Source organism: Cornus florida, unplaced genomic scaffold (genome assembly GCF_030987335.1).
Source record: "Cornus florida cultivar Cherokee Brave unplaced genomic scaffold, ASM3098733v1 CherokeeBrave_3.0.0_Hap2_Chr05, whole genome shotgun sequence".
Taxonomy (NCBI): domain Eukaryota; kingdom Viridiplantae; phylum Streptophyta; class Magnoliopsida; order Cornales; family Cornaceae; genus Cornus; species Cornus florida.
Window position 1 is genome coordinate 53775940 of NW_026775575.1, and position 26888 is coordinate 53802827.

The 26888-nt window shown below is 37.8% G+C and overlaps 1 long non-coding RNA gene across 2 annotated transcripts in view; it reads right to left on the reverse strand.

Moving 5' to 3' along the window:
• Positions 1-14909, reverse strand: part of LOC132306482 (uncharacterized) — a 24923-nt gene extending 10014 nt beyond the window's left edge. The window contains exon 1 of one of the 2 annotated variants that reach the window (XR_009482022.1): positions 14676-14909. This is a non-coding gene — a long non-coding RNA (uncharacterized LOC132306482). The remainder of the gene's footprint in view (positions 1-14675) is intronic. The other variant, XR_009482021.1, reaches the window with a different exon arrangement.
• Between the last annotated feature and the right edge of the window lie 11979 nt (positions 14910-26888).

A 26888-nucleotide genomic window follows, 5' to 3' on the forward strand; every position in this document is an offset into this window, starting at 1 on the left:
TAGAATACCTTTGTTGAAGAAAATATTGATTGCTAAGAAGTCGGTAGAAAGCTGCTGGAAGATTGCTAGTAAGTTGCTGATTTTTAGCAACTTCTTTCTTCAAGCTTGACTGAAATATTTCCCTTAAATGGCTGGAAGACCATTTATAGCCTTGACCCATACACTCACGTGGCTGCCCCTTCCTTTTGAATTTCATTTCCATAAGGATTCAATTTCCTTTCTCATAACTAAATCCCTATTTTATAGGAACTTAATTATGTCACCTTAGCCAACTTCTCCCAATGTTTTATTTCTAATGAAATTTCCTTTTGAAATTAACACAAGTCTCGGTTGTTTAGTAACAACCCTTTTGGTGAGGTGGCTGAATATATAGATATCTTCCTAAATCTTCTCCTACTATTTCTCCATTGGCCGACCATTCTTGGACATGCTTAACACTTATCGGCTTCCCATTGGTCCACGTCGCTGCTGAAGTGGCTGCCAAGTTTTGGTGCCAACAAATGCCCCCTGAATTTCAAATGCTTTTATCACTTATGATACGAAGCATTTGGAATTTGAATCGGCCTAAAATTGTAATTCAAATTTTGGTAATAAATTCTCTTTCCAACCACCTGCTTTAATGGTTATTTTTCCCAATTAAAGCGGTGACTACACTAATCCGCTATTACATCCAGCAAAGTATTTAGCTTGATGCTCTCTAATCCCTAAAATCATTCTTTTTCCCTTAAACTTTCTATCTCTGAAATTCTTTCTCGGAAAAATCGTTCCTGACGTCTTCTATGGCTCCTAAGAAAACTAAATCAACTGATTCCACCTCTATCCCTCAACCTTCCGATCCTTCAACCCATGGCAACATCATAGAAAAATCCCTAAAAACTTTATCTCCTTACAAATACTGTCTCAATACCCTTATCGATCTTCGTACTGACTTCAAAGGCTTAGGTCCTGCTTTCCTTGACGAAGCTCCTTCATCAATCTCACCTTTCTATCCTTCGGCCGACGTTCTTCCATTCCTTCAAACCTTCCCTCCTAATGAAAATGGCAGTTTGCCAGACTTTCATTTTAGAACATGGCATATTCCAAATGATGCTTGGATCAATTGGGTCGACCGGGTTGGAGTTGTGAAGGGAGAAGTATGGAAGGATTGTGACATATATGATGCCATTCAGCTAAGTAAAACTAACATCGCCCAAGACAGGGCCTTGATGATAGCAGCCATGTTTAATTGGTCGACCACCACCAACTCCTTACACTTGAAGTGTGGCATGATGGCTCCAACCATTCAAGACGTGTGCTATCTAACCGGCCTCAAACCCTTTAGGATTGATGTAAGTACCTTGTTGGTAGAGGAGGATCTCCTTTCATCTTCCCTTCAAAGCAAACTGGAACCAAGTCATCTGAATCCTCTTATGGCAAGTACTTAACTTCCACCATGGATCCTCGCGTCCCTGTGAATGATGCTGAACATATTGCCTTCTTGTTGGCCTGGCTGAACAAGTTTCTTTTATGTGTACCGGCCTTTCAAGTCACAAAGGATTTCATTCATGTGGCCGTTGCCCTTTCAAGAGGTAAACACCTTGCTCTTGCTCCCTTGGTGCTTTCCCATTTATATAGAGGGATTTATGACTTGCTTACCTCCAACTTCAGACGCTATGGTGGTCCCCCCTGGTTATTTCAAATTTGGCTTCAAGTGTACTTTCCTGAGCTCGGACCTGTGGTGAGGCCTTCGGCCAATGACCCATTACTTTCTATAAGTTACGCATCGGCCATACCTAAATTCCATTCGTTTGGAGATTGCTTCAATTTCTTTTACTCCGGTTGTGAACAGAGGACTATCAGCCAATTCCTTCCATTTTCTCATTGCTCACAAGCACCTCGATGGCTGACTCCTCCTCAAGGAGTGTCTACCAAAAAATCAGTTGATAAGCATTCGGCCACGTGGGCTAGTTTCTTACTTTCAAGAGACCTTCATTTCAACACTGGCCCTCTAGGCACAGTAAACTCAAAAGTTGGAGTTGAGTTCTACAATCCAAACCAACTTGCTAGGCAATTTGGTCTGACTCAAATGATCCCCATGCCCCCTTATTTCTCTTTCAACAAAAACTTCCATAGGCGTATGGTATTTCCAGACGACTCCTATGTAAAGAACGTGTCCTCCCGGTTCTCAGATCTGCAAACCGGATTCCAATTCCAACCCTTCATCAAGAACCCAGCCTCAGATTCTAGTTTTGATCAATGGTGGTCTTCTTACATTACTTCTACAAGGACGGCTGAGAGCCAGTTACTTGTTGTTAAAATATTGGAATCTTTCAAGTTCATATCTGTGGTCTTTGAAGGGGCATTCGTAATTTCCCGAGCCGTTACCCCAAAGAAGGTGCCTTAAAAGGATCCTCCCAAAGGTAAAAAACAAACGGTCAAGAAACTCCCTTTCTCTCAGCCAGCAGATGCTCCAACAAGGATCAATAAAGAGAGAAAAGCTAAGACCAAAGCCACTGCCAGCCTTCTCAAAGGTACAATCTTCCTTTACCTGCATATATATATATTTTTAAAAGAACTTTTAATTGAATTTCTCTTACACCTTTTTTTTGCAGATTCAGACAGTAGAACTTTATCAGCCTCGCCTAATCCAGAGAACGTTGAGCCCCAAGATGATGAAATTTCCTCAAGCCAACCTCCTCAGCCTACAACAACTGAATCAGTCGTCATCCCTGATGTTCCTCCAGCCCCTCCAAAGGTAAAAGTTTTTATCCATTAACATACGAAGATAATCATATCGGCCCTATTATTAAAATACTTGGCCAATATTGATTTCTAATTCTTGGCCACAACTATTATTGGCCGAGACAAACTTTAATAAAGCTTCCATCTCCAGGGAAAAAGAAAGAAATCAACTACTCATGGTACTTTAAAAAAGACAAGATTGAGCAAAAGTAAGAAACATGAAGTAGAAGAAAATCTAGAAAGCCCTCATCCTACAGAAGACGTGGCCGATGATCCTGTAATTAATGTGGCTGACGATCCTTCTGATCATTCCTCAGATGAAAAAGAGGTAAAGATAACTGTACTTGAACTTTCCAAACTTTTCAATTAATAACATCCTTAATCTCTTCTCTTTTGCAGCAATCCCCTCTTCTTGACTTGGTCTATAGTCCGGTTAGAAATTTCAGCCCTCTGAAGGATTTTCATGATCCCATTGAGGTGCCCTTCAATGTTCAAGTCACTCCTGCTAAAACTTCATCCCAGGGAGATAGCACAGCGGTTCAGCCAGAATTTCCTCCTCCAGTAACTAGTCATCAGCCACTCTTGGTGACAGACATGGCCGAATCATCCAAGGTATTGACTATCTCATAACCCCAAAAATTTTAAGATCTAATCTTTCCTCATTTTGTCAGGTTGTGTATGAGAAAACTCAAATTGTTTCTTTATTTCCTCCACAAAAAGCTCCTGCTTCATCTCTATTGGCCTTGAGCAATTTCTTTAAGGATGTGGTAGCTTCAGTGACCGAAGAGAAAGAAAGTGAATCTTCTGGAGCCACTCCAGTCACTTCAGCCAATATCCCTATACAATCCTTAGAAGAAAACAAAAAATCTTTACTTGAGATCTTGAAAAGAGATGCTGCTGATCTTCCTCAATTTGAAAGTGAGCTCACAGCAGTGCTTTTTACACTCAGCCAGTACCCAGACTTTCCGGTTGATCTTCAAGCCACTATTGCTACCTTTAAAGGCCAACTACCAACTCTGACCGATGATATTTTCCAGGCCAATGAAGCAATCAACCAATTCAACAAGAGTAAGAACAGGAAGGATACCCTTGCTAACCAATTGTTAACTCAAGCTTCCTCCTTTGAAAGAGTGAATACAGACTTCATCAGCCTTGAGGAAAGAGAACATGTCCTTCAGAAAGAGATCGACCAGATCCATGCTCGTAAGGCCATCTTGTCTGCTGAAGCTGCCACATTGCAGTTTGAAGTTCAAGACCTTGCTCACGAGCATGCAAATCTTCGTGGAGAATTACCTCAGTTGGAAGAGTCAAAGAGGCAGGCCATGGTGGCCTTCAATCGGTCCTTAGTTATTTGGGCCGATTTCAAGGAAAAATTTGCAAGCATATGAATCTTTTTATATTAGCTTCCTTTTGTGGCCATCTTAGTGTATGATCTTTAAATGATGTAATCTTTTACACTTCAATGAATAAATGGCCTCTTTTGTTACTCCAAACAAGTATCAACATTTTAGCAAGAAAATTTTTATTAAAATAACCAAATCAGCCTAGAAAAATAGGCCGAATTTTATTACATAAAGGTACACATGGTCAGCCATAAGTACTGGCTAACACTAATTTTCCCTTTCAAAGATTGCCGGTACGTACCTCGTGAGGTACTTGCCATTAATGGGGTAGTCATGTAATCGGCCACTGAAATACTTCAGCCTATATGCTCCTCCACTTAAGACTTGATGGACTAAGTATGGCCCGTCCTATTTTTGGGACCACTTCCCATATTTCCTATCGACTTTACCTACTGGCAAAACAACTCTCCAAACCAAATCTTCTTCAGCAAAAGACTTAGGTTTTACCCTCCTGTTGTAGATCCTCATCACCTTCTTCTTGTGAGCTATGATATGATCTAAAGCATCCCTTCTAACTTCATCCAAATCTTCCAATTCTACCAACACTGCTTGAGTATAATCAGCTGAAGTTAGATTATTTTGAAAAGCAACTCTGGCTGATTTAACCTTCATTTCCATAGGCAGAACAGCATCATGACCATAAGTTAACATGTATGGTGTAACTCCTGTGCCTGTTCTTTTTGAGTTCCTTTAGGCCCATAAAGCTTCAGACAAAGTCTCATGCCACCTTCTTGGTTATCTTTGATCATTTTTTCAATGATTTCTATTAAAATTTTGTTTGAAGATTCGGCCTGGCCATTTGCTTGAGCATAGTATGGCGTAGAGGCTGACATATGAATATTCATGTTGTGGCCGAATTGTAGTACATCAGTTGCCCTAAATACTGTTGCATTGTCTGAAACAAGTGTTTCTGGAATCCCAAATCTGTGGATGATATTTTGTTCCATGAAATTAATCACTGTTTGCTGATCAACCGCTTTGCAAACCTTGGCCTCAACCCATTTAGTAAAATAATCTGTGGCAACAATCACCCAGTGATGGCCTTCGCTTGATGGTGGATTAATTTTACCAATAAGGTCAAGGCCCCAACCTCTGAATGGCCAAAGTTTGATTATTGGCTGTAATTCTTTTGCTGGTACATTTTGAATCGGCCAGTGTCTTTGACAAGCTTGACAACCTTTTGAGTAATCTATGCAATCTTTCCTCATCCTCGGCCAATAATATCCATACCTGCGAATCAGCCATCTCATTTTAATCTCAGCTTGGTGAGCCCCACAGCTGCCCTCATGTACCTCGGCCATAACCTGAAGTGATTCCTCCTTGCTTATGCATTGTAGTAGGAGCCCATCTTCTAACCCTTTTCTGTATAGATCCCCATCTAGAAGCACAAAGTTGATCGCTTTTCTTTTAATACTTTTATCAGCCTTGATGTTTGGATTTCGAAGAAACATTATAAATGGTATCCTCCAGTCATCGTCGGCCAAATCTTCTACATCAATTGTCCAAGTATCAAACAACATAGTATTTCTCAATTCGGCCGATGGCAAAGATCTTCGTGTTATCTTTATCAACTGATCTTCTATTCCGGCTGGTACTCTTATTCCAGAGGCTGCTTGGGTTATGCTGTTGGCCTCCTCATTCTGCCCTCTCGGCCAGAACTTAAGTTGAACATTATCAAATTGATTGATTAATGAAGTGGCCAGAGAATGAAACGGCCTTAATTGCCAACTTAGGCACTTAAAATCTTCAGAAATTTGGCTAAGGACTAAGTTTGAATCTCCCAAAATCTTTACATCTCTAATAGCCATTTCAATTAAAATCTCCAGGCCGATTATAAGCGCTTCATATTCGGCCTGATTATTTGAACATTTAAAATCTAAAAAGAAAGAGAATGAAACCTTTCTGCCAGCTGGCGAAATAATAACAATACCTGCTCCTGCTCCATCAGCCGTGCTTGATCCATCAAACATCAAGTTCCAAGGAGTTAAGAATATAGCTGATGACTCCAATTCATCATAAACCCATGGATCAATATTAGTTGAAGGATGATCGGCCAAAAAATCAGCCAGAACCCTTCCTTTTACTAATTTTTGTGGGACGTAGATAAAATTGAATTCCATCAAAGCCAAAGCCCACTTACCTATTCGGCCAGTGATCAATGGCCTTGATAGTGTATACTTGATCACGTTAGTCTGACAAAGAATGTAAACATCAACAGGCCGCATGTATACTCTCAACTTCATGGCCGAATTGTACAAAGATAAACAAAGCTTCTCAATTGAGGAATATCTGCATTCTACATCAGTTAGTACTCTACTCAGGTAGTAGACAGCCTGCTCCTTTCCATGTTCATTGTCTTGTGCGAGCATACTACCAATTGATTCTTCTGCGGCCGATAAATAAAGCTTTAACGGCCACTTCTTTCTTGGAGGCATTACAACCAGGGGGTTTGCCAAATACTCTTTTATTTTGTCAAAGGCCTTCTGATGGGATTCGTCCCAATGAAATTTCTCATGTGACTTTAATTTCACTAAAGTCGAAAAGACATACACTCGGCTAGCATGGTTAGAAATAAATCTTCTAAGAAAACCTACCTGGCCGAGGAACCTTCGCACTTGTTTTTTGTTGGCTGGGGCCCTAGCATTTATAATAGCTTTGACCTTGTTCTGATCAACTTCAATACCTCGTTTGTGTACCAAGAACCCCAAGAAATTCCCGGCTGAAACTCCAAATGCACACTTCAATGGGTTCATTTTCAATTTGTGAATCCTCATCCTTTCAAAGGCCCTTTTCAAGTGTTCCAAATGCTGTCTCTTGGCCGATGATTTCACAACTACATCATCTATATAAATTTCCATGAATCGGCCAATCATATCATGAAAGATAGAATTCATTGCCCTTTGATAAGTAACCCCAACATTTTTTAGGCCAAACGGCATCACAATCCACTCAAAAGTACCAATTGACCCAGGACATCTAAAAGCCGTTTTATGAATATCTTCCTCGGCTAAATAGATTTGATTATAACCTGAATGGCCGTCCATAAAAGACAATATTTCATGCTTAGCGGCCGAATCAATAAGTTGATCGGCCACAGGCATTGGATATTCATCTTTTGGAGTGGCATTATTTAAGTTGCGAAAATCCACACAAACTCTAAGTTTGCCATTCTTCTTCATTACCGGAACAACATTAGACAGCCATTCAACATACCTAACTGTTCGAATAAATCCTGCCTTAAGAAGTCTCTCAATTTCTTCTTTAATTTTGAGCATTACTTCCAAAGACATCCTTCTTGGTGGTTGTTTATATGGCTGAAAATCTTTCTTGATCGGTAATCTATGTTCTACCAATTTTCTAGACAGGCCAGACATCTCTTCATAACTCCAAGCAAAGCAATCCTTATATTCATTTAATAATTTAATCAAATCGGTCTGGAATTTAGGCTCAAGCAAAGCACTAACAAATAATAGCCGATTATCTTTTTTAGTACCAACATTTATTTCCAATAAAGGATCTTGCACCTCTGCTTTATTATCTTCCATCTTGGAAGGGGCTAACTCCAAATCTTCAAGTTGGATTGCATCCAGCTTTTCGAAACCCTCTTCAATTATATCGGCCGTGCTGGCCGATACCTCTTCATATAGTTGTTCTTCTCTGGCCAATCTCTTCTCAGCCAGATATGCTTTCAGTCTTATGCAAGCAGCCCTGAAAGCTTGCCGCTTCTTTTCTTCATTGGTTTTGTGATCCATCAGTAACATCTTCAATGTCCTTGATGGTCGACCTGAAAATATCAATTTTCGGCCGAGCTGCTTCTGACAATAATTCTTTAATATCAGCATTAATTAAATTCTTCTTCATTGTTGCCGCTGCTAGTCGTCCCATCCTGTTAATGCCAACAAATTTGATAGGTACAACAGTTTCATCATAAAGTGCAGCCTCAGCCGAATACACCCTAGCTATAAAGGGTTTGTTATCGGCCTCAACAATTTTTACCTCATTTCCATCCCAAAAAATCAACATTTGATGCAAGGTTGATGGGATGCACATGTTAGGATGAATCCAATCTCGGCCTAAAAGGAGATTATAGGCCGAGGTTGAATCAATGATAAAGAAAGCCGTAAAGGATGCCTTACCGCCAATAGTAATTTCCAAAGGTAGAATACCTTTGGTGTTACTAGATCCTCCATTAAAACCACTGATGGCCACGTCGGTTGGAACTACATCGTCCATGGTTTTACCCAATTTCTTCAAAGTAGTTGCTGGAATGACATTCACCACCGAACCATTGTCAACCAAAACCCTATTGATTGGCTGACCCTCAACCCATACTTTAACATACAACGGCCTCAACTGCTGTGTCATGGACAAAGGTGGTTTTTCGAAAATGATTTTATCGGCCTTAGATGGCTGATCCTGAGAGATCAATCCTATCCCGGCCGATGAACTTGTCGAATCGTTTTTAATTTCTGAAGATTCAGCCTTTTCCTCTTGCTTGGCTGACTTAACATCCCTGTTCATCATTGGTTTTATCCTTGCTTCAAACACAGAAGGCAAAACAAATACCATGTTACAATTTACCTCATCCGGGAGAGAACCAAAACGAATTCTGTACTTGGCCGCATGCTTTGGATCCTGGTCTGGCTGATCATCTTTTTCTTCATAAAAGCATGCCTTATTCTCAAAGGATGTAGCGACCTCCATGTCTTCAACCACCACTAGTTCATTTTTTCTTTCTAGTTGATCATGGTCGATCTTGTCTTCTTTCCTTTTGAGTTCTGCATTTTTTCTTTGCATCCTCCTTTTTTGAGTACGTGTAGGAGGTTGCTTAGGAAACTTTGGGTGACTTACTCGAGTCCATCTGCCATGGTCAACCAAAGGAGGTCTAACCGTTCTTACACGGCTAGATTCTTCTCCTTTTTGAATCCATATTTCTGACTGAATTGTTGGTTTCCTTTTGAAACTAGGATAAAAATGTTGTTCTGGCAGGACTCTATCGGCCACCGATGACCGAATGATTCTCACTACCCTCGGCCCATTTTCTCTAAATATTGATCGATTGATTTCTTCGTGATTCTGTCTAGGCTGATGGCCTAACCTTTCATGGACACTGCGCTTTCTGGTTGATTGGAAATAGCCCCTCTTGTCTGAGTCATTCCTTCGGCCTTTGCAATTTGGACAACAACCATGGCTGATGAGGGCAATTTGAGCTTCTCTTAACTGAATTTCCAAGTCGTTAACTTTCTGCTCATCATTACTAGCCGATGAACTACCAAGAACTTTTGGTAATCTTTCCTGTCTACCATTATCAGCAGCTTTTTCAATTGCCAGACTGATTACATTGGTACTGACAATATTAAGAAATGGATCGCCATCGACCCCCATTACATCTGGCTTCTTTTCAGGGAATTTCAATACACCTTCATCGATAGATTTCTGCAATACATTTCTAAATACATAACAATTGTTAGTAGTATGATTCCATGAATTATGAAATTTACAGAACTCTCTTCCTTTTAAATCATTGGTCGATGGTATATTGTGTCCTTTTGGCAAAACGATTTGTTTGTCGGCCAACAAATGATCAAAAATTTGTTCTGTTTTGGCCAGATCAAACGTATAAACCTTACCAGTATCAGCCGTACCCTTCCTGGCCGATGAAGTCGATGGCTGAGTACCACTGGTGGATACATTTGGTTTTGTTAAAGCGTCACATACATAAGGCTTCTTTAAAATGACTTCGGCTAAATTAGCTTCAAAATCTTCCTCTTCAACCACATCAGTTGAATAAACTTCATAGTTGAATAAACTTCGTTCTTTCTCCTCTTTGAGAACCAACTCATACCTGGTAGCTTTCTCGGCCAGGTCATACATATCACGAAATGGAACTCCTTCAAACCTCTTCCGAAGTTCAAAATCAAGGCCGTTCAAAGCCAAACGAATGTACTCCTGTTCTGGAAGAGGTACACGACATCTTAATCTTGCTCTCCTGAATCTTGTAATGAATGTCTCGACCGATTCACTAGGCAATTGACTTAGCCTGGATAAATCGGCCAGAGTAGGTTCTGTCTCCGTACGGTAGAACTGATTGTGGAATAATTCCTCCATCTGTGGCCAATTAAAAACAGAGTTAGGAGGTAGACGAATATACCATGAAAAAGCTGCCCCTGTCAAAGGGTTAGGAAAAAGTCTCAATTTCAACCACGGGCTAACACTGGCCTCTCCACATTGAACCGTGAATCGGCCAATGTGTTCCACGGTCGATTGATTCCCCTCTCCACTAAAGGTTACAAAGTCAGGGACTTTATATCCTCTAGGGAACTCAACTTGGTCTACCACTTCTGGATAAGGAGTTCTATAAATTGGTCGGCCGGCACCTCTAAGTTCCAGGCCATATTCTTCTGTGAGTAAATCAGCTAATTGTCTTCTATCTAACATGACTTGAGGTGGCTGATGGTTGATAGCAATTCGGCCAATCATGTGGCTGATTAGCCATATTCTGCCCCCCGAGCCCTACCTGTGGCGGCACATGAGTATACAGTGGGTTCGGTGACCTCCACCTGATCTGATTGCCCCCCGAGTTCAAAGGCATCCGAGGAGGGTTTGGTGGAATTACCTGTGGCCTCGAACCTGCTACTGGTGGCTGATTAGAACCTGCCAACGTAGGCTGAGGATAGCTTTCTGCCCAGGTGAGTAGCGTATGAACCGGCTGACTTGATGTTGCACCTGGTTGGAGTGTCACTATTGGCGGCCATGGCTGTGATGTTTCAATGGCCCTCTCTGGCCGAGCAGCTTGTGATAGATTCGGCTGAGAAGCCGATTCCTGATTGTTGGAGCTAATAGCTTGAGTCGGCTTGTTCAAAATAAAGGCTGAGAGTTAGGACATATTTTTATGCAAGTCGTTGTAGCGTGCTCCCATTCTTCCCATTGCATCTACCAAGGAGCTAACCTGTGCTTGAAGTACAGCTAACTCATCAGTAGGACCTGCTGCAGAGTTCTCAGCCTGTACTGGCTGATCGCCTTCCTCCAAATCTTCATCAGTAGCCACGGCCTTAGAATTTTTTGTGGGCCGTGGCATATTTGCCTCTTTTATAACACTCTAGTAGTGGTCCCACCGGGCGTGCCAAAACGTGTTCGTGCGGTTTTTGTTCCCTACGCCGGTCGATGGACTCTTCGCGGGCGTGCCAGAGTATTTGTACAAAATACCCAAAATATGGCATATTAGTATAAGGTTAGTTATATCTTAAATGTCATATGAAGCAGTTTGTCATCATCTTTATTGATGATATTCTGATTTATTCCAAGTTGGAGGATGATCATGAAGCAAAAAGGATTCTAAAGCAGCCCAAGACCATTCCATCAAGGCCGACTCAAGAAGCCATCAGCCCAGCTTGTTCCCTACGCCGGTCGATGGACTCTTCGCGGGCGTGCCAGAGTATTTGTACAAAATACCCAAAATATGTAATTGAACACCAGCCTATCCCTTTTTTCGATGGCTGACTCTCAGGCGATTGTGTGAGAGAGAGACTAGTAAAAACTCCCAGCAAGGTTCTTTTATGCCTTGTTTGTAGCAAGGACTTTTTAGAGTGTCTAAAGAAATGCAACGGCTGGTGAATGTTTGAATGGATGGAATGGCCGAGTGAAGACAGGCGGCAAGAACTTAATCGATCGCCGGCCGAACGTGATGGCGAGAACTTAATCAATCGCCATCAGCCAAACACAATGGCAAGAATTTAATCGATCGCCACCAGCCAAACACAATGGCAAGAATTTAATTAATCGTCACTGAAACATGATAGCAAGAATTTAATCAATTGCCATCAGCCAAGTAATGACAAGAATTTAATCAATTGTCACTACGATTCAATGGCAAGAATTTAATCAATTGCCATTGAATTGAAAGCCTAACTAAAATTGCGTAATTAAAATTGGTATAATTGAAATTGAAAGAAAGTAAATGGCTGAATCGAAATAGTTGACGAGGATCTAATCAATTGCCATTAAATTGAAATAAAGAAATTGATTAGAAAATGACGTAGAGTCAATTGAAAACATTTTTAGTTGAAATGCATGTTTTGTGGTGGTGCTGGACCAGTTAGAAATGGAATACAATACTTCTATTTATAGAAGTTCTAAAACCAACTAATTTCTAATTATTTCTTGCTAAAATCTCTCTTGCTTCAATCATTTTCTTTTGAAATTCAAACTGAGCTACGGCCCAACATTCCTCGCCTTCAATATCGATGCTCCAGTTTCAATGGGAAAGTCTTTACTGAAATCTCTCTTTTCCTTGATTTGCTTTACTTTGTTGCTGAAAATAGGTCGTACTCCAGTAGTCTTTGACGTCTCTTCTCCTCTTGTTTCGTCTTGCTTCAAATAGAATACCTTTGTTGAAGAAAATATTGATTGCTAAGAAGTCGGTAGAAAGCTGCTGGAAGATTGCTAGTAAGTTGCTGATTTTTAGCAACTTCTTTCTTCAAGCTTGACTGAAATATTTCCCTTAAATGGCTGGAAGACCATTTATAGCCTTGACCCATACACTCACATGGCTGCCCCTTCCTTTTGAATTTCATTTCCATAAGGATTCAATTTCCTTTCTCATAACTAAATCCCTATTTTATAGGAACTTAATTATGTCACCTTAGCCAACTTCTCCCAATGTTCTATTTCTAATGAAATTTCCTTTTGAAATTAACACAAGTCTCGGTTGTTTAGTAACAACCCTTTTGGTGAGGTGGCTGAATATATAGATACCTTCCTAAATCTTCTCCTACTATTTCTCCATTGGCCGACCATTCTTGGACATGCTTAACACTTATCGGCTTCCCATTGGTCCACGTCGCTGCTGAAGTGGCTGCCAAGTTTTGGTGCCAACAGAAAGCGACAGATACAAGCACAGCAGCATCTATAGTGCGATCTATAGTACCTTTCGAGAAGAAAAAGGAAAAAAAAACATCTATAGTGTGAAGAAATCTAAAATTGAGCCCAAATCAGCATTGATTCCCTGGACTTTGCAGGGCTCTGATTGATTGATAGACCAACAGATATCTCCGCTGCATGTTCTTTCTTTGACAATTCGAAACACTACGAAGTAAACTTCAGAAGCCTCCTGAGGCTCCTCATCGTCTTGTTCAGTATACTTGAATTCTGGAAGCTCACGAAAAACTGAACAGAAGTTATCATTTCCTAAATAAAAGAAACCAGCCTGCAGAGCGAAAAAGCCTGACTTGGAGTCCCTGTTGAATAGGTCTGAGCCTGTCAATTTGAGTGAAGCAAAAGATACAGATGTATCTCCATGGTCGTCAGGGATATGATACGCAGAAAAGGTACTGACACCATCTTTCCTCGGTGCAAAGGCATATAAGGTATCATTGAGAACGAGGCCACATCCGGTTAGGGGATTATGCACCAAAGCAAGTGCCAAGGCATCATCAAAAGTCTGTGCCTGTATCTTTGCAATAATGGTTAGGCCATCGAAGAAGTTCCATTTCTGAGTTTTCAAATCAAAAGTAGAAACGATGCAACCCCAGTTAAAGAAGAAGATCTTGTCATGGATGACGGCATGCCCAGAACAATAAGTAGGAAGAATATGCTTTGGAGAAGAATATGAAGTGGGCAGAGGCAGTATGGTCCATTCATCCGTCACCGGATCATAGACTTCGAAAGCACAACTATCCCAGTCAGAACCAAAAAATTCAATCAAAGTCCAGTCAGTGACATTAAAATCAGGAGGGGAACCCAAAGTGCTGGTATTTAAATCCCCAGCAACGAGGCCAGTTAAGACGTATAATTTCCCATTCGCAGCCATAACAACCGGATTACACTTAACCCCCATTCATATTGGGGCATTCTGATAATTCATCACAATTGATGAGACTATTAGTAGTAGTAGAGGTCAGTTTATTTCTGAAGGTGCTGAAATCCAAGTAATAAACCTTCTTAGGCATAACCTGCACCCTCAAACTTGCACTGACCTCCAACAAAGTAAATTCGAGAACCCAATTCGGCGCAGGCCATCCCGATAGGCCATCTCTAGTATTGTCACAGCAGGAGAAGGTGGTGGTGGATTAGGATTATTAATAAAATTGCTTGCCGCAATAACGTAGGCATACAAAGAATAAAGAATTGGACCACCTTTGAATTTAAAAAACAAGCAAAGAAACTTTTTTCTCTCCTCTGACTCTGACTCTGACTCTGATACTGATAATGATCCTGACCACTCTGATGATAGTCCATCGACCGTCTCTGTCCCAACCTTCACCATTGTTCTTTCTATTAACAAATCCAGCACCTTCCGCTTCTTCTCCTCTCTGAATTCAGGTTCCAATTCCAATTCCAATTCCCAGAGTGATTCGGTTAATAAGTGATCGATAGTTCAACAGAAATATATATATATATATATATATATATATATATATATAAAGAAAGAAAAGTAACAACAGTATTAGTTATATAAAATTTACTCACAAGTAGAAGAAATTAGGGGCAAAAATCAGATTATCAAACCAAAACGAAACAATGAAATTAGGGTTTTTTTGTTGTTAGACAAACCTTTTCTCCGAATTGTTTCTCACGATTTGTCCCCCTCTATCAGCCCACCAAAAATTAGCTACTCCGGAAAATCACAGACGCGAGTGATCGACCGATTGATTGAGCGATACAGAAAGAAAATCGATGAATTCTACGACTTAGACACACACAATATAATATGTACTCAAGGCGACTCTGTAAGAGTCCCGTTCTTAGTGTGGATATATGGGCCGTTGGATGATATCCAACGGCTGATTAAATACATAAAAACACTTTAATATATACATGTTCAGCACAGTTAAAAGTGTCTTAAAATTGGATTTTTTTTTTTTTTTTTTTTTTTTTTTTTTTTCATTAGACACAACTCGATTCATTTTGACCCAGTAATTTGTAATTATTCTTTTAAAAAATAATGGGATTTGGGTTAAATAAATTAAGAGAGTTCGTGTGGTGCAAGCACATGTCTATTTACAGTCGCACCTTTAATTAGTTAAAAATTTAATTATAAAAATTTTAATTATTTGGATGGTTTCTCACTGTTCTCCCCCTCTTCTCTAGATTTATATTAAAAAAAAAAAAACTTATATAAATTGATTGTTTCTTTCGTTTTTCCTTTCCGTCAAGGTGAACATATAAACTTAAATATATGTAACAAAGAAAAAAAAAATGTTATTAGATATAAAAAAAGAAAAAATAATATAAAAGGGTAATTTGATCATAAAAGTTAACTTTTATATGATTGTGAATGGCCAATCGGGTAAATAGCCCTCCTTATAAATAAATTAAATTCAATTTAAGAAAACAAAAATAATAAACATCAAATTTTAAACTTCAAAATAGTGATTTATATGAATAAAAATAAAAAAATTATTATTTATCTATATAATAATTTATTATATTTTGATTTTTAAACGTATCTATGTCGAATTTGTTTCCTATTTTTTTGAAAATTTTCATTTCAATGTGTTCGTATTTTGTTGTACATGTATTTTGTATATGTACGCTTCCTATATATAAATAGGATAATTTGGCGAAATCGAAACAAAGAAAACTAACAACGCGGTTGACTTTCATTATCTACACCAGAGCTCAAAATTGACCAAATTTTAAAGTCACATTTTTAAATGGGTATTGTAGTGTGAGGCCGTGTCCATTTTTCATTTTTTTCACATTTTACATTTTTCCGCGTATTATATGTTCTATTCATGAGAATACGTGTCACGCAAATATAAGACTCTTAAAAAAGTATTTAGAGGATTTTTAGTCATTTTGAGTTTGTAGACCCGGAGGTCCCGAGATTTATTTCTCCAATATATTTTCATGTTGTGCAATTAAAGATTTTATGTGTGGGGTTCTATATATGTTAGTGAGGTGTGAGAAAGGGAATGTAAGAAGGGCATCTTTGAATTTTAGTGGGTTATAGGACCCATATCCCACTTACGTTTTAAGTAGGGATGTAAATAGGGTTGCAACTCAGATGAATTGGGCAGGCTTGGCACTCATTTTGGGTTAAACCCATACAAAAAATTTTCAATCCAAGTCCAGCCCGCCTTAAACCCAAGTTGAGTTGTCCAAACCCAGCCCATGCATAATTTGTCCAGCTCGAACCCGCACTAAGCCCACCTAAGAAGAATTTGTATGTAAAAAATAAATCAATTAATAATGTTATAACCATGACTTGAATATGAAACTTTAAGTATAAATATCAGGCATATTATCAACTTGGTTACTACACTCTTATTACTTAAATATAATTATAAAAATATATAATATTTTTAAGTTCGGGTTGAGTTTCGGGCTTCATCCATATCAACCCAAACTCAAAATATATAGCCCAAACTCAAACCGAATTTAGAAAAACATTGTCTAAGCTCAAAAAATTTCGGACTGGACTCGGGTTATTTCGGATTGGGCCGCCCGAGTTGCAACCCAAGCTGTAAATGAGTCGAGCGTCTTGGCAACTTCTGAATGATACTCAAGTTTGATTGATCTTTCAGCAGCCAAGTTTAAGATCGGCTCAAAGGTGTTTGAAAGAATTCGAAGTCGGCTCGGCTAAGCTGCCTTGTGTGTGTAGATGTATACCCAACTGTGTGTGTCTATATATACACATTTACCCGGAAAACTCAATCGATTAACAATTTATACACCATATTAGATTGATGTTTAAGAATTACAAACTTCAGACTTCAAAAATCATGTACCTGTATAAAAAGTATACAGATGAGATCGAGAGAGAGAACATGAAGTTACAATTGTGAAGGAATTTGATTTGCGATCATGACGGTTGGATCACCAACAATCATTTGTGATCGTGATGTTGTTGGATCATCCATTTCTTTGAGTCCTGTTATGTCGGCCAAGGTTTCGGTAACGAATGAGAAAAAAAAGGGCTTTCCTTTGTGTAAAGGAGTTAAGAAAAATAAAATAAAAATATTAATAAGGGTTTATTGATAGGGCGCAAATCCTCTGTTGTAAATTCCCATGCTGTCCCCTGCTGTAAGTTCTTATGTGGTTTTTGTTTGGTCACGTCATTCACCACTATTTGACAATTGAGACCATGTTTGACAATTACACCACCATTTATAAGTAACATTTCACCACCATTTATAAGTAACATCACAGGATCTAAAAAGTAACATCACAGGATCTAAAAAGTAACATCACAGGAGTTTAAAAGTAATATCACCATTTATGTACATACCTTAATTTAAGGATGAAAATACTTATAAATGGTGGTGTAACATTTCACCACCATTTATAAGTAACATCACATGATCTAAAATGTAACATCACAAGAGTCTAAAAGTAACGTCACCATTTATGTGCATACCTTAATTTAAGGGTGAAGATACTTATAAATGGTGGTGAAATGTTACTTATAAATGGTAGTAAATCAGTTATGTTTGTATGTGACATTACTTAGGAAATGGTGGCGATGTTACTTTTTAGACTATATGATATTACTTTTAGACTTTTGTGATGTTACTTATAAATGGTGGTGAAATGTTATGGTGCAATTGCCAAACACAGTCTTAGTGTCTATTAGGTGGAGTAAAACGTGGCTAAACCAAGGCCACTTACCGCTCACTATAGGAAATAGCATGGGAAACGCACAACAGATGATTTGCGCCCTTATTGATAATGGACTGGGCTCTTATATTGACTGGACTCTTATAAGATATAAGAACGAAATAATTAAGTTGGGTTATGAAATGGATTGAGCTTGGAATATTTTATGGATTATAAAGCCAGCTAAATCCATCTCTCTCTCTCTCTAATAGGGGTTGTTTGAGTTTGATTTGTTTATTAATTGAGTTTGAAAATTTTGTTTGAGCTTGGTTCATTTATTAAATAAACAAATACAAATTGAACTCTTAGCGAGCCAAGTTCGAGCTGTTTATCAAACGTTTGGTTCATATATAACTGTACATTTGAGCGCATATAGGTGAGTCGAGGTTGGTTTGGGGGCCTAGGTATACATATTTTTAACAAAAATGATTCAAACTTAAACAAATTTAAGATGAATTTTGTTATAAAAAAAAAAAAAAAATTAAGTATAAAAAATTCTTAACAAGCATAGTAACAAAAAAGTTCTTGAATTTTAAAACTATCATTAAAATGAAGGAAAAAGAAAAACTATAACTAATAAAAGAATATTATATTTATATATGAATCGTGCTACACTTGTCGATACACGCGATAACCGATCATGAGACATGGTTGTAGGCACCACTACAGCTATCACAGCACACATTCACGTCTCTCAGTCGGTTATCGTGCGTCGACAAATTTAGAGTTTTCCTTTATATATTCATTATTAATTAGGTAAGTTTCGGGATTTACGGGTTCTAACATTCTTCCCAAACCCCATGATTCCAAACCCACCCCAATAGGGGCGACGGGATAGGCCCAGTGGGAGGGTTAAATTGACATACCTATAAACTCGAGAGCTCGACCTCTATTTTCTCCTCTTTTTTTCTTCAATCTCTCTCATTATTTAACTACTAAGATTCATATTTTCTCTTCATTGTGAGAGATTGGAAAGCAATGCGACTCCAGTTCGGTCTAGCACGATCTTTGGCGCAAGAACAAGGTGTTGGTCCGTATCATCTTGACTTGATTTTGTTTCCTCTAATTTTTAAGAATCTCGATTCGAGTTCTTCACTTACTCATACCGAATAGAACATGACCTGACAAATGTTCTACATGTAAAATGTACTTGATTTAGATTTGAAAAATCGGGTGGTTTTATGAAACCAAGTGCTCTATTGCTCGAATCTGTAGTCAATTCTATTTCGGATAGGTGCAGTTGACAAAATAATAATAAATAAATAAATAAAATGTGGTTATTGGAAAGTGAGTGTTCATGTCATTGCATCTGTAGACCTGCAAATATGAAATAGATAGAAGTAAATAGAAACTATTACACAATTAAAGCTATAAAAAAAAAAACACTAAAAATGTTTGCTCTTTAGCACTCCACAGCGTAAATTCTCGGGTAGGAGCAAAATCGTGGCCAATTGGTGAACTCAAGTTTTGAATTTGTGAATTCATGAATTTGCCAAAAATGCCAAATGTAAATTCACGAATTCTTAGACAATGTACTAAACTCGGTAGAGAAGTGAAGTGCAAATATGTCTCCCTACCATATATCAAATATATAATTATTAAATATAATCATATAAATATAAAAATATAGCAGACTCTAAATAGTAAATATCACTTTCAGAGATAGAGAAGATACCACTAGGCCACAATGCCCTTAATACATAGAAACTCGTTTTCAACAACCAAAAGAAGAAACCCAGAAAAATAATAATAACAAGAGTAAACTAAATTTTCAGATAAATGGGTTTAACCCGCCTATTCCATACCACCAAAAATAAATAAATAAATAAAATAAATGTTGGTTCTTTAAAAGATACTACTAATATAAAGAACCAACTCCAATGTTCAGCCCAGTGGCACCCAACACTTTGATGTTGTTTGATAAAACTGAAAATTAAACACTGAAAATTTAAAATACTAAATTTTAAGTGCTGAAACTTTAAGCATTGAATATATTAATTTGAAAACCTATTTGATTACATTTTAATTTTAAGTGTTGAATTCATTAAGATTGTTTGCTATATACAAAAGCTAAAGTCTGAAAATTGTACATATTACATTTTTGCTCTCAATATCTGATACTCCTAACAATTTTATATTTACAATACAAAAAATATTAATAAAACAACCACATTCACTCAATGAAATAAATAAATATGAAATAAATTAATATATGGATTTTGTATTACATAATATTTAAAATATATGAGTTTTGGATTGAATAATATTTAGGTAGGTTATTAACTCTGGGCTGATTTCCAATCACACTCATCTACCATTTCAACACCTTCGATCCTTGGAGGAGACTTCAACATCATCAAGTCAGCTGGAGAGAACCACAGAGGCACTGTGAAAACTACTAAAGCTATGCTGGATTTTCGTAAATGCCTTCATAATTCCAACCTTGAGGACCTTAATTACTTAGGTATTTTCCATTATTGGACCAATAAGAGTCCAGGTGTTTCCAACATCTTAAAAAAACTAGATAGAGTTCTCACTAATAAGCATTGGAACCACTTATTCCCACTGTCCCATTGTCAGTTTCTTCCACCTGGAATTTCTGACCACAACCCAATGATTATCAGCCTTGGTAATCCTAGACCAGAGGAAAGTTCTATTCAGGTTCTTCAACTGCTGGAGTAAAAATGACTCATTCTTACCACTGGTTGAATCTATATGGAGATCTCATGTTGAAGGTTACCCCATGTTTCAAGTCATAACCAAACTCAAAAAACTTAAACAACCCCTTAAGAAGGAGTTTTCAAAGAACTTCAATGTAATCAAGGGTGAGGTTCAGGATGCAAAGGACTCCCCCTCTGCATGTCAGCTAGCATTTGATGCTAATCCTGATGACCATTCTCTTAGAGCATAAGAAAAGGCTCTCCTCTCCACATATACCAGCCTTAGATCTTCAGAAGAACTTAACTGTAAACAAAAATCAAGGGTGATGTGGCTCAAGGAGGGGGACTCAAACACTTCATTTTTCTATAACTTAATTGCTTCCAGATTTAATAAAAACAAAATCTCCTCTATTACCACTATCAATGGTGGGGTACTTGATGATGAAAAAGCTATTAAGCAGGAAACTGTCTCTTATTTCCAGAATGCTCTAGGAATAAACCCCTATCCTTATCCTGGATCAGCATCACTTGAACCCTTCATCCAACCAACAATCCCTTCACAATTCTTTATAACGCTGTGTGCCATACCTACTGAAGCAAAGATCAAAAAGTGCATGTTCTCACTGAATAGTGACAAAGCACCAAGACCTGATGGATACAATGCATTCTTTTTCAAGAATACTTGGTCCATAATTGGGCATGATGTTACAATTGCAATTAAGGATTTCTTTCTCACAAGGAGGCTGCTCAAGGAAGTTAACTCAACTTATATATCTCTGGTGCCTAAATCATCTAATCCTTCCTCACTCAATGACTTTAGACCAATCTCATGTTGCTCAACTATCTACAAATGTATCTCTAAATTGCTAGCCAACAAACTTAAACACATTTTACCTCACATCATTGGCCCCTCACAATCTGCCTTTGTTTAAGGAAGATTGATTGATGACAGCATTCTGCTTGCATAGGAGCTCCTCAATGGTTATCACAGGCAGGGTCACTCACCAAGGTATACACTTAAAGTGGACTTGTAGAAGGCCTTTGATTTTGTGTCTTGGGAATTCTTGTTTGATTCTCTCAAGCTCTTTGGCTTTCCTGCTCAATTCATTGCCTGGATCCAAGCATGTGTCACATCTCCTTCATTCACCATCTCTATCAATGGTGAATTCAATGGGCATTTCAGGAGTATTAAGGGACTGAGACAAGGACATCCCTTGTCACCTTTCTTGTTTGTTATTGTTATGTAGGTGTTCTCCTCAATTGTCAACAAATTCACTTTAGAGAAGCCATTTAAGCACCACTGGAGATGTAAAGCTATGTCCCTTACCCATTTAATTTTTGTTGATGATCTTATGCTTTTCTCCCATGGCAGTATTGCATCAGTCCAAACTTTCAAACAAGCATTGGATACCTTCTCACATCTCTCTGGCCTTAAGATGAATCACAACAAAAGTCAAGTCTTCTTCTCTGGTGTAAATTTGCAACTTGAAACTGCTATTTTATCCACTCTTGGATTTGAGAAAGGATCCCTCCCTATGAAGTATCTTGGTGTACCACTTATCACTACAATGCTTAAGGCTAATGAATGCAAGGGGCTCATTGACAAGATAACTTCAAGAATTGCTCATTGGACAAGTAGATGACTTTCCTTTGCAGGCAGATTACAACTCATAAGAGTAATCCTTTTCTCTAATTAGATGTTTTGGAGCTCTAAATTCATTCTCCCAATGAGTATCACTTATGAGCTTGATACAATTTTCAGATCTTTTCTTTGGTCTGGGCATCACTTAAAAAAACAGGTTCTAAGGTGAATTGGGAAACTTGCTGCCTTCCTAAAAGGGCTGGGGGCCTTGGTCTTCCTAATCTCTATCATTGGAATAGAGTTGCTATGATGAAGCACCTTTGGCATGTTATCAATTCCAAGGAAATGTTATGGGTTCAATGGATCAGTACCTAGCTATACTCAGAGGTAGAAGTGTTTGGGAAGTAAAAATCCCAGAGGAGTGCTCTTGGAGCTGGAGGAAGCTTCTTCAACTTAGGTCTTCTATCAAACCTTTTGTCAAGGTAGAAATTGGAGATGAAAGCTTTTCCAATTTCTGATTTGACAATTGGAGTTCTCTTGGACCATTACATGTACATCTACTTATTACCCAACAACAACTTATACACACAGGCTTTGATACAAAAACTAAGCTGTGTTCATTCATTATTGGTTCCAATTGGTCATTTCCTCCTTCCATCACTGATATCCTACCTCAACTACTACCTATAGCAACATTTCCCACACAAGTCCCACAAAAGAAAGATAGATTCATATGGATTCCTTCACCAAATGGAAAATTCACAAATGCTTCTACACTTAAACTCATCAATCAGAACATACCTTCTTAGCCCTGGTCTCATCTGGTTTGGTCCAAGCTCTCAATCCTAAAGCATTCATTCATACTATGGGCTGCAATCTAGAATCGACTGTCAACCCTCAATAGAAGATGTGCTGCTTACCTCAACACCACCATTTGCCTCCTATGCAATAATGACATGGAATCACACAATCATCTTTTCTTTAGTTGTCCCTATGTTAATATGGAACTTTCTGCAAGCACGTTGTAGGTTCTACATATTGCCCTCAAATTGGTCTGCATTGATACATTGGGTTGCTCATCACTGGCGAGGCAACAATCAAGCTCAGTGTAATTCTGTATCCAAATTAGCTCTATCTTCTCTGGTTTATAATGTGTGGAATGAATGAAACAGGAGGCTATTCAAGAAGAAGAGGTTATCAGCTAACTCCCTACTTCATATGACATTGGAACCTGTTCGATTGAAGCTCATGTCCTCAACATTCACTGAATCAATCCACACCAGACGGCTAACTATGGAATGGGATCTTCCATCTCATATTCTAAGACCACCACCAGAGCCTCCAGATTGAGATCTTTGACGCAGAGAAGTTTCTCCAGTGCTGTCATCTATGTATGAATGTGTTTGATTACAACAGTTACTTTGTTAGCCTTGGGCTGGGTTGGTTCTTATAGTTTTTGCTCTTGGGCCTTGTGGCTTATTCTGTTGGGCCTTGTAGTTTTTGGTTTTGGGTTAGCCTGGGCTAACTTGCCAATCATGTATCTTTCTCCATTTAATATATAGTCTCATCTTAATTTTCAAAAAAAAAGAAAAAGAAAAAAAGAATATACAAAATAATCTAAACATATACAACAGTAATTTTATTAACAAGGAAAGACAAATGCACCTATAAGACCCCTGAAAATCTGCCGCACATGCGGCAGATAAAGATTTATATAATATCTTTTACAAAGATGCTTGCATGACAAATGCACCAAAGTCCCATTACAATCTGCGGAAAATGTGGCAGCTAAAGGTTCATACAGCATCTCCTTACCAGAAAAGTAACCTGCCTAGGTACCAACTATTTTTCTCGAAAGGAAAAACATACCCCAAAAACATTCAATATATGATTGAATTCTCATAGATGACACTCGATTTCAGATGAACTTAAGTTAGTTTTTATTTCAATAACTTCAGCAGGAAGGAGGTAAGTATACTTGCGAATGTTACATTCCCTTCTAGCATCAAAGCTTCTGAAACAGGAACCAAAGAAAGGAATTAGGATATAGTGGGGAGAACGGAATTGAAATATTGTGTAGAGAACTAAATGCATGAGCAAGTACTTATAAATAAAATTTTGCGTAATGGAAATAGGTTAGATTGTTCCTTGGTTCTTTCAGAAGACAGTGAAGGAAAATGATTCAAACAAAAATTGCTGAAACTATATTACATTCCTAAATAGTTTTTTTTTTTTTTAAGGTGGTAAGTAAAATTATTACATTCCTAAACTATATCACATTCCTAAATAGGGTTCAATCTAGAATGATTTCCGCAAGAGATAGATATCGTGAGCGTGGATTTCGGCAAGAGAGATGTATCGTGATATATATATATATACACACACACATATACACATACACATACATACCTAAGCTTCACCGGACAAAAGATTGTGCAAGTAAAACCTTTTGCAGGTAAGTTGGTAAATTCAATTGAAGTATTTTTTGATGTACTGTTTCATGTTTCTTTTCATTTTGAATCTTTGTTTTTCATTTACCACCACCATATTTGTGACTTAATGAAATCATTCTTCCTTAGTTGAATACCAACGAGTATTTATCATCGGATTAAGAACTCTCTCGGATTAGAGATTATCGGCGGATAACATAATCATGTTTTGAATTTTTTAATTTTCCAAAATCAGGAGTTGAAAGACCAGCATGGATGACATCATCGAGAATGGGAGGGATACCGGAGGGCTCGAGAATGGGAGGGATACCGGAGGGCGGAGGAAGAGGGATATAATTATGAAGTGGCTTGTAATTTTGAGGGATATAATTATGAAGTGGTTTGAAATTATGAAGTGGTTTGTATTTTTGCTAGGGTTGATTACCGTCACGGTGACTCTGTCCATAAGCATAGTATTGTTGGTATCTCTTGGAATTCTTTCCGTGCAAGGACTTTTAGAAGCTATTGCGAACAGTTACACCACCACACCCAAGGATTGGACTACGATATTTAATTACCTACTTTGGTGGCTCTTTCTAGTTATGATGGTTTGCACTGGTTTTGCTTGTACCATGGAAGAGTAATAGTATGAGATGCACTAGGTTGTTTAATCAATTCTAGCTCTCTTCTATTTTTTATTTAAATTGCATTATATATCTATATATCTATATATATATATATACTTGCTTCTACGAGAATTTCTTAGTTAGTTAATAGACACTTTACAATGGGTGTGTATTTAGTCAAATAATTTGTTAAGAATGTTTGTGCTCTATTGCTCCACATGTGAATTCTCATATTGAGAGCGAAATCAAATCGGCGAAAATTCGTGAATTTATAATAATTAGTCAATTAAATACATAATTATAAAATATTATAATATAAAATATGTCACTCTAAATATGCTCGTGCTCTCAATGAATTTTAAATTTTGGCACACATTAAGGGGTGTGTGGACTATCCTAATGTGATAATACCACTTACCAAATAAGAGATGATGAATAGAGCGTGTCCATTTGTTACTCACTTACCAAATAAGAGATGATGGGTTAATTATCATATCTAATTTGGTAATTAAAATGAGTTGATTAATATAATTTGATAATCAAAATAGTATGGAGTCCATTAATTATTGTTCCAATACATGTTCAAGGCCTAGGTATTATCAAAGCCAATGTATGCCAAGGGGCATTGGCCCCGGCTTTTTAGTCTTTAAATTAATTTCCTTTTTAAAAAGTCAAATTTTCCTTTTTGAATCAAACTCCAATTTTTCTCCCTTTCAAAATTGTCTCATTTTTCTTTAGAAAATGATACTTGCACCGAAGTGTTGAACCTATTAGTCTAGCCGAGTCTTTCTGGCTGTCTGCGTGGATATGAAAATTCACAAAAGTCAATAACTCCGAGATTTTCTCTCATCCGTTTTTTCCTCTCCATTATCATCTTCATCGAATAGGAAATCAATATATAGGCATAATTATAAACAAAGTGTCCCTGTTTCAGCTCTTGTTGTAATTTTTGTACCATAACAATTGAAAATATAAGTAACTTCAAGGCACTATAATTATGCTTATTATTATAACTCTTGTTTTTTAGCAATAAACTTGCAGGGATGTCAACACGGCGGGTTTTTGTAACGACCTAAAAAGATACCAAAATAATAATAATAAAATAGATAAAATTTTAGCATGACCTCCGCAAAAAAAGTCCCTCTAAAATCTGTTGAAATACAAAAAATAATGCAACGGCCTCACTGGGCCTTAAACTAACCTATACCCCAACGCACAATACAATTATTATATCACACTCCCAAAATGATTACATTCATATAAAAAGTCCCGTTCATCCATCTCATCCAAATAAGGAACATACTTTAGTTACATCAAGTTACAGTCTATAAAATGTAACTAAATTTAACAGTCCATAGCTTACAACATTATACGAATTAAACTAAAGTTTCACAAAATAGTTAAGATTACATTTACAAAATATTAGAGTTTTAATACAAAAGATAGCAAAATAAAATAGATCTCCAAGCTCGTCTAAACCTGTGGTGGATTGTCGTCTGCCACCTATTTTCTGTGTCCTGAAAAATGTTAAAAATAATGGGGTGAGCATAAGCTCAGTAGGAAGTGTCTAAGACACACTTCTTATATCCCCGTGAATTTCACATAAAGAATGGGCAAAAGGAATGGGGTCATACCATGGGGAATACATATTCTCAACCACAACAACAAGTATGTAGCAAATGTCAACCAATCACAAATTTTTCACTATGTCATGAAATGCAATGTTATGCAATGTCGCTTCCCGTTTACGAAACAATTCCGTTTCAACAACTAAACCGTTAGTATAATCCGACCCAAGGCACTTCCAAGGCGTCACGAAAGGGGGATTGACTAACTATCCATGACCACAAGGCACCTCCAAGGCGTCG